Genomic DNA, 8,665 nt, shown 5'->3' with positions numbered 1-8,665 from the left:
CGTTTAGGTCAATTTTATGCATTCTGGCGTTCGTAGATACAAGAAAACTGTTAAAATTCTTCAGAAACGTCACTTTTGAAGTGTTTTCTTGTACTTTTAAGCCACTCAGATACCCTACGGGCTCGGAAAGTGCAACGAAACCATCAAATTTTAGCTAGAAACTGTATTTTTGTCGATTTTTATTGAATATGAACTATATTTCAACGTTTTTTGATGGTTCTGAGCCACCAAACACACTTAAAGCATGCAGAATCGACTCAGAATAGGAAAAGGAGACGTTTAGGTCAATTTTATGCATTCTGGCGTTCGAAGATACAAGAAAACTGTTAAAATTCTTCAGAAACGTCACTTTTGAAGTGTTTTCTTGTACTTTTAAGCTACTCAGATATCCTACGGGCTCGGAAAGTGCAACGAAACCATCAAATTTTAGCTAGAAACTGTAGTTTTGTCGATTTTTATTGAATTTGAACTATATTTCAACGTTTTTTGATGGTTCTGAGCCACCAAACACACTTAAAGCATGCAGAATCGACTCAGAATAGGAAAAGGAGACGTTTAGGTCAATTTTATGCATTCTGGCGTTTGTAGATACAAGAAAACTGTTAAAATTCTTCAGAAACGTCACTTTTGAAGTGTTTTCTTGTACTTTTAAGCCACTCAGATACCCTACGGACTCGGAAAGTGCAACGAAACCATCAAATTTTAGCTAGAAACTGTATTTTTGTCGATTTTTATTGAATTTGAACTATATTTCAACGTTTTTTGATGGTTCTGAGCCACCAAACACACTTAAAGCATGCAGAATCGACTCAGAATAGGAAAAGGAGACGTTTAGGTCAATTTTATGCATTCTGGCGTTCGTAGATACAAGAAAACTGTTAAAATTCTTCAGAAACGTCACCTTTGAAGTGTTTTCTTGTACTTTTAAGCCACTCAGATACCCTACGGGCTCGGAAAGTGCAACGAAACCATCAAATTTTAGCTAGAAACTGTATTTTTGTCGATTTTTATTGAATTTGAACTATATTTCAACGTTTTTTGATGGTTCTGAGCCACCAAACACACTTCAAGCATGCAGAATCGACTCAGAATAGGAAAAGGAGACGTTTAGGTCAATTTTATGCATTCTGGCGTTCGTAGATACAAGAAAACTGTTAAAATTCTTCAGAAACGTCACTTTTGAAGTGTTTTCTTGTACTTTTAAGCCACTCAGATACCCTACGGGCTCGGAAAGTGCAACGAAACCATCAAATTTTAGCTAGAAACTGTATTTTTATCGATTTTTATTGAATTTGAACTATATTTCAACGTTTTTTGATGGTTCTGAGCCACCAAACACACTTAAAGCATGCAGAATCGACTCAGAATAGGAAAAGGAGACGTTTAGGTCAATTTTATGCATTCTGGCGTTCGTAGATACAAGAAAACTGTTAAAATTCTTTAGAAACGTCACTTTTGAAGTGTTTTCTTGTACTTTTAAGCCACTCAGATACCCTACGGGCTCGGAAAGTGCAACGAAACCATCAAATTTTAGCTAGAAACTGTATTTTTGTCGATTTTTATTGAATTTGAACTATATTTCAACGTTTTTTGATGGTTCTGAGCCACCAAACACACTTAAAGCATGCAGAATCGACTCAGAATAGGAAAAGGAGACGTTTAGGTCAATTTTATGCATTCTGGCGTTCGTAGATACAAGAAAACTGTTAAAATTCTTCAGATATGTCACTTTTGAAGTGTTTTCTTGTACTTTTAAGCCACTCAGATACCCTACGGGCTCGGAAAGTGCAACGAAACCATCAAATTTTAGCTAGAAACTGTATTTTTGTCGATTTTTATTGAATTTGAACTATATTTCAACGTTTTTTGATGGTTCTGAGCCACCAAACACACTTAAAGCATGCAGAATCGACTCAGAATAGGAAAAGGAGACGTTTAGGTCAATTTTATGCATTCTGGCGTTCGTAGATACAAGAAAACTGTTAAAATTCTTCAGAAACGTCACTTTTGAAGTGTTTTCTTGTACTTTTAAGCCAATCAGATACCCTACGGGCTCGGAAAGTGCAACGAAACCATCAAATTTTAGCTAGAAACTGTATTTTTTTCGATTTTTATTGAATTTGAACTATATTTCAACGTTTTTTGATGGTTCTGAGCCACCAAACACACTTAAAGCATGCAGAATCGACTCAGAATAGGAAAAGGAGACGTTTAGGTCAATTTTATGCATTCTGGCGTTCGTAGATACAAGAAAACTGTTAAAATTCTTCAGAAACTTCACTTTTGAAGTGTTTTCTTGTACTTTTAAGCCACTCAGATACCCTACGGGCTCGGAAAGTGCAACGAAACCATCAAATTTTAGCTAGTAACTGTATTTTTGTCGATTTTTATTGAATTTGAACTATATTTCAACGTTTTTTGATGGTTCTGAGTCACCAAACACACTTAACGCATGCAGAATCGACTCAGAATAGGAAAAGGAGACGTTTAGGTCAAATTTATGCATTCTGGCGTTCGTAGATACAAGAAAACTGTTAAAATTCTTCAGAAACGTCACTTTTGAAGTGTTTTCTTGTACTTTTAAGCCACTCAGATACCCTACGGGCTCGGAAAGTGCAACGAAACCATCAAATTTTAGCTAGAAACTGTATTTTTGTCGATTTTTATTGAATTTGAACTATATTTCAACGTTTTTTGATGGTTCTGAGCCACCAAACACACTTAAAGCATGCAGAATCGACTCAGAATAGGAAAAGGAGACGTTTAGGTCAATTTTATGCATTCTGGCGTTCGTAGATACAAGAAAACTGTTAAAATTCTTCAGAAACGTCACTTTTGAAGTGTTTTCTTGTACTTTTAAGCCACTCAGATACCCTACGGGCTCGGAAAGTGCAACGAAACCATCAAATTTTAGCTAGAAACTGTATTTTTGTCGATTTTTATTGAATTTGAACTATATTTCAACGTTTTTTGATGGTTCTGAGCCACCAAACACACTTAAAGCATGCAGAATCGACTCAGAATAGGAAAAGGAGACGTTTAGGTCAATTTTATGCATTCTGGCGTTCGTAGATACAAGAAAACTGTTAAAATTCTTCAGAAACGTCGCTTTTGAAGTGTTTTCTTGTACTTTTAAGCCACTCAGATACCCTACGGGCTCGGAAAGTGCAACGAAACCATCAAATTTTAGCTAGAAACTGTATTTTTGTCGATTTTTATTGAATTTGAACTATATTTCAACGTTTTTTGATGGTTCTGAGCGACCAAACACACTTAAAGCATGCAGAATCGACTCAGAATAGGAAAAGGAGACGTTTAGGTCAATTTTATGCATTCTGGCGTTCGTAGATACAAGAAAACTGTTAAAATTCTTCAGAAACGTTACTTTTGAAGTGTTTTCTTGTACTTTTAAGCCAATCAGATACCCTACGGGCTCGGAAAGTGCAACGAAACCATCAAATTTTAGCTAGAAACTGTATTTTTGTCGATTTTTATTGAATTTGAACTATATTTCAACGTTTTTTGATGGTTCTGAGCCACCAAACACACTTAAAGCATGCAGAATCGACTCAGAATAGGAAAAGGAGACGTTTAGGTCAATTTTATGCATTCTGGCGTTCGTAGATACAAGAAATCTGTTAAAATTCTTCAGAAACGTCACTTTTGAAGTGTTTTCTTGTACTTTTAAGCCACTCAGATACCCTACGGGCTCGGAAAGTGCAACGAAACCATCAAATTTTAGCTAGTAACTGTATTTTTGTCGATTTTTATTGAATTTGAACTATATTTCAACGTTTTTTGATGGTTCTGAGCCACCAAACACACTTAACGCATGCAGAATCGACTCAGAATAGGAAAAGGAGACGTTTAGGTCAAATTTATGCATTCTGGCGTTCGTAGATACAAGAAAACTGTTAAAATTCTTCAGAAACGTCACTTTTGAAGTGTTTTCTTGTACTTTTAAGCCACTCAGATACCCTACGGGCTCGGAAAGTGCAACGAAACCATCAGATTTTAGCTAGAAACTGTATTTTTGTCGATTTTTATTGAATTTGAACTATATTTCAACGTTTTTTGATGGTTCTGAGCCACCAAACACACTTAAAGCATGCAGAATCGACTCAGAATAGGAAAAGGAGACGTTTAGGTCAATTTTATGCATTCTGGCGTTCGTAGATACAAGAAAACTGTTAAAATTCTTCAGAAACGTCGCTTTTGAAGTGTTTTCTTGTACTTTTAAGCCACTCAGATACCCTACGGGCTCGGAAAGTGCAACGAAACCATCAAATTTTAGCTAGAAACTGTATTTTTGTCGATTTTTATTGAATTTGAACTATATTTCAACGTTTTTTGATGGTTCTGAGCGACCAAACACACTTAAAGCATGCAGAATCGACTCAGAATAGGAAAAGGAGACGTTTAGGTCAATTTTATGCATTCTGGCGTTCGTAGATACAAGAAAACTGTTAAAATTCTTCAGAAACGTTACTTTTGAAGTGTTTTCTTGTACTTTTAAGCCAATCAGATACCCTACGGGCTCGGAAAGTGCAACGAAACCATCAAATTTTAGCTAGAAACTGTATTTTTGTCGATTTTTATTGAATTTGAACTATATTTCAACGTTTTTTGATGGTTCTGAGCCACCAAACACACTTAAAGCATGCAGAATCGACTCAGAATAGGAAAAGGAGACGTTTAGGTCAATTTTATGCATTCTGGCGTTCGTAGATATAAGAAATCTGTTAAAATTCTTCAGAAACGTCACTTTTGAAGTGTTTTCTTGTACTTTTAAGCCACTCAGATACCCTACGGGCTCGGAAAGTGCAACGAAACCATCAAATTTTAGCTAGTAACTGTATTTTTGTCGATTTTTATTGAATTTGAACTATATTTCAACGTTTTTTGATGGTTCTGAGCCACCAAACACACTTAACGCATGCAGAATCGACTCAGAATAGGAAAAGGAGACGTTTAGGTCAAATTTATGCATTCTGGCGTTCGTAGATACAAGAAAACTGTTAAAATTCTTCAGAAACGTCACTTTTGAAGTGTTTTCTTGTACTTTTAAGCCACTCAGATACCCTACGGGCTCGGAAAGTGCAACGAAACCATCAGATTTTAGCTAGAAACTGTATTTTTGTCGATTTTTATTGAATTTGAACTATATTTCAACGTTTTTTGATGGTTCTGAGCCACCAAACACACTTAAAGCATGCAGAATCGACTCAGAATAGGAAAAGGAGACGTTTAGGTCAATTTTATGCATTCTGGCGTTCGTAGATACAAGAAAACTGTTAAAATTCTTCAGAAACGTCACTTTTGAAGTGTTTTCTTGTACTTTTAAGCCACTCAGATACCCTACGGGCTCGGAAAGTGCAACGAAACCATCAAATTTTAGCTAGAAACTGTATTTTTGTCGATTTTTATTGAATATGAACTATATTTCAACGTTTTTTGATGGTTCTGAGCCACCAAACACACTTAAAGCATGCAGAATCGACTCAGAATAGGAAAAGGAGACGTTTAGGTCAATTTTATGCATTCTGGCGTTCGTAGATACAAGAAAACTGTTAAAATTCTTCAGAAACGTCACTTTTGAAGTGTTTTCTTGTACTTTTAAGCTACTCAGATATCCTACGGGCTCGGAAAGTGCAACGAAACCATCAAATTTTAGCTAGAAACTGTAGTTTTGTCGATTTTTATTGAATTTGAACTATATTTCAACGTTTTTTGATGGTTCTGAGCCACCAAACACACTTAAAGCATGCAGAATCGACTCAGAATAGGAAAAGGAGACGTTTAGGTCAATTTTATGCATTCTGGCGTTCGTAGATACAAGAAAACTGTTAAAATTCTTCAGAAACGTCACTTTTGAAGTGTTTTCTTGTACTTTTAAGCCACTCAGATACCCTACGGGCTCGGAAAGTGCAACAAAACCATCAAATTTTAGCTAGAAACTGTATTTTTGTCGATTTTTATTGAATTTGAACTATATTTCAACGTTTTTTGATGGTTCTGAGCCACCAAACACACTTAAAGCATGCAGAATCGACTCAGAATAGGAAAAGGAGACGTTTAGGTCAATTTTATGCATTCTGGCGTTCGTAGATACAAGAAAACTGTTAAAATTCTTCAGAAACGTCACCTTTGAAGTGTTTTCTTGTACTTTTAAGCCACTCAGATACCCTACGGGCTCGGAAAGTGCAACGAAACCATCAAATTTTAGCTAGAAACTGTATTTTTGTCGATTTTTATTGAATTTGAACTATATTTCAACGTTTTTTGATGGTTCTGAGCCACCAAACACACTTCAAGCATGCAGAATCGACTCAGAATAGGAAAAGGAGACGTTTAGGTCAATTTTATGCATTCTGGCGTTCGTAGATACAAGAAAACTGTTAAAATTCTTCAGAAACGTCACTTTTGAAGTGTTTTCTTGTACTTTTAAGCCACTCAGATACCCTACGGGCTCGGAAAGTGCAACGAAACCATCAAATTTTAGCTAGAAACTGTATTTTTGTCGATTTTTATTGAATTTGAACTATATTTCAACGTTTTTTGATGGTTCTGAGCCACCAAACACACTTAAAGCATGCAGAATCGACTCAGAATAGGAAAAGGAGACGTTTAGGTCAATTTTATGCATTCTGGCGTTCGTAGATACAAGAAAACTGTTAAAATTCTTTAGAAACGTCACTTTTGAAGTGTTTTCTTGTACTTTTAAGCCACTCAGATACCCTACGGGCTCGGAAAGTGCAACAAAACCATCAAATTTTAGCTAGAAACTGTATTTTTGTCGATTTTTATTGAATTTGAACTATATTTCAACGTTTTTTGATGGTTCTGAGCCACCAAACACACTTAAAGCATGCAGAATCGACTCAGAATAGGAAAAGGAGACGTTTAGGTCAATTTTATGCATTCTGGCGTTCGTAGATACAAGAAAACTGTTAAAATTCTTCAGAAACGTCACCTTTGAAGTGTTTTCTTGTACTTTTAAGCCACTCAGATACCCTACGGGCTCGGAAAGTGCAACGAAACCATCAAATTTTAGCTAGAAACTGTATTTTTGTCGATTTTTATTGAATTTGAACTATATTTCAACGTTTTTTGATGGTTCTGAGCCACCAAACACACTTCAAGCATGCAGAATCGACTCAGAATAGGAAAAGGAGACGTTTAGGTCAATTTTATGCATTCTGGCGTTCGTAGATACAAGAAAACTGTTAAAATTCTTCAGAAACGTCACTTTTGAAGTGTTTTCTTGTACTTTTAAGCCACTCAGATACCCTACGGGCTCGGAAAGTGCAACGAAACCATCAAATTTTAGCTAGAAACTGTATTTTTGTCGATTTTTATTGAATTTGAACTATATTTCAACGTTTTTTGATGGTTCTGAGCCACCAAACACACTTAAAGCATGCAGAATCGACTCAGAATAGGAAAAGGAGACGTTTAGGTCAATTTTATGCATTCTGGCGTTCGTAGATACAAGAAAACTGTTAAAATTCTTTAGAAACGTCACTTTTGAAGTGTTTTCTTGTACTTTTAAGCCACTCAGATACCCTACGGGCTCGGAAAGTGCAACGAAACCATCAAATTTTAGCTAGAAACTGTATTTTTGTCGATTTTTATTGAATTTGAACTATATTTCAACGTTTTTTGATGGTTCTGAGCCACCAAACACACTTAAAGCATGCAGAATCGACTCAGAATAGGAAAAGGAGACGTTTAGGTCAATTTTATGCATTCTGGCGTTCGTAGATACAAGAAAACTGTTAAAATTCTTCAGATATGTCACTTTTGAAGTGTTTTCTTGTACTTTTAAGCCACTCAGATACCCTACGGGCTCGGAAAGTGCAACGAAACCATCAAATTTTAGCTAGAAACTGTATTTTTGTCGATTTTTATTGAATTTGAACTATATTTCAACGTTTTTTGATGGTTCTGAGCCACCAAACACACTTAAAGCATGCAGAATCGACTCAGAATAGGAAAAGGAGGCGTTTAGGTCAATTTTATGCATTCTGGCGTTCGTAGATACAAGAAAACTGTTAAAATTCTTCAGAAACGTCACTTTTGAAGTGTTTTCTTGTACTTTTAAGCCACTCAGATACCCCACGGGCTCGGAAAGTGCAACGAAACCATCAAATTTTAGCTAGAAACTGTATTTTTGTCGATTTTTATTGAATTTGAACTATATTTCAACGTTTTTTGATGGTTCTGAGCCACCAAACACACTTAAAGCATGCAGAATCGACTCAGAATAGGAAAAGGAGACGTTTAGGTCAATTTTATGCATTCTGGCGTTCGTAGATACAAGAAAACTGTTAAAATTCTTCAGAAACGTCACTTTTGAAGTGTTTTCTTGTACTTTTAAGCCACTCAGATACCCTACGGGCTCGGAAAGTGCAACGAAACCATCAAATTTTAGCTAGAAACTGTATTTTTGTCGATTTTTATTGAATTTGAACTATATTTCAACGTTTTTTGATGGTTCTGAGCCACCAAACACACTTAAAGCATGCAGAATCGACTCAGAATAGGAAAAGGAGACGTTTAGGTCAATTTTATGCATTCTGGCGTTCGTAGATACAAGAAAACTGTTAAAATTCCTCAGAAACGTCACTTTTGAAGTGTTTTCTTGTACTTTTAAGCCACTCAG

This window comes from Zophobas morio, unplaced genomic scaffold (genome assembly GCF_036711695.1).
Source record: "Zophobas morio isolate AGI-343-1 ecotype UQ-CSIRO unplaced genomic scaffold, CSIRO_AGI_Zmor_V1 ptg000658l, whole genome shotgun sequence".
Taxonomy (NCBI): Eukaryota; Metazoa; Arthropoda; class Insecta; order Coleoptera; family Tenebrionidae; genus Zophobas; species Zophobas morio.
The sequence above is the reverse complement of the archived record's forward strand: the minus strand, read 5'-3'. Positions refer to the sequence as shown.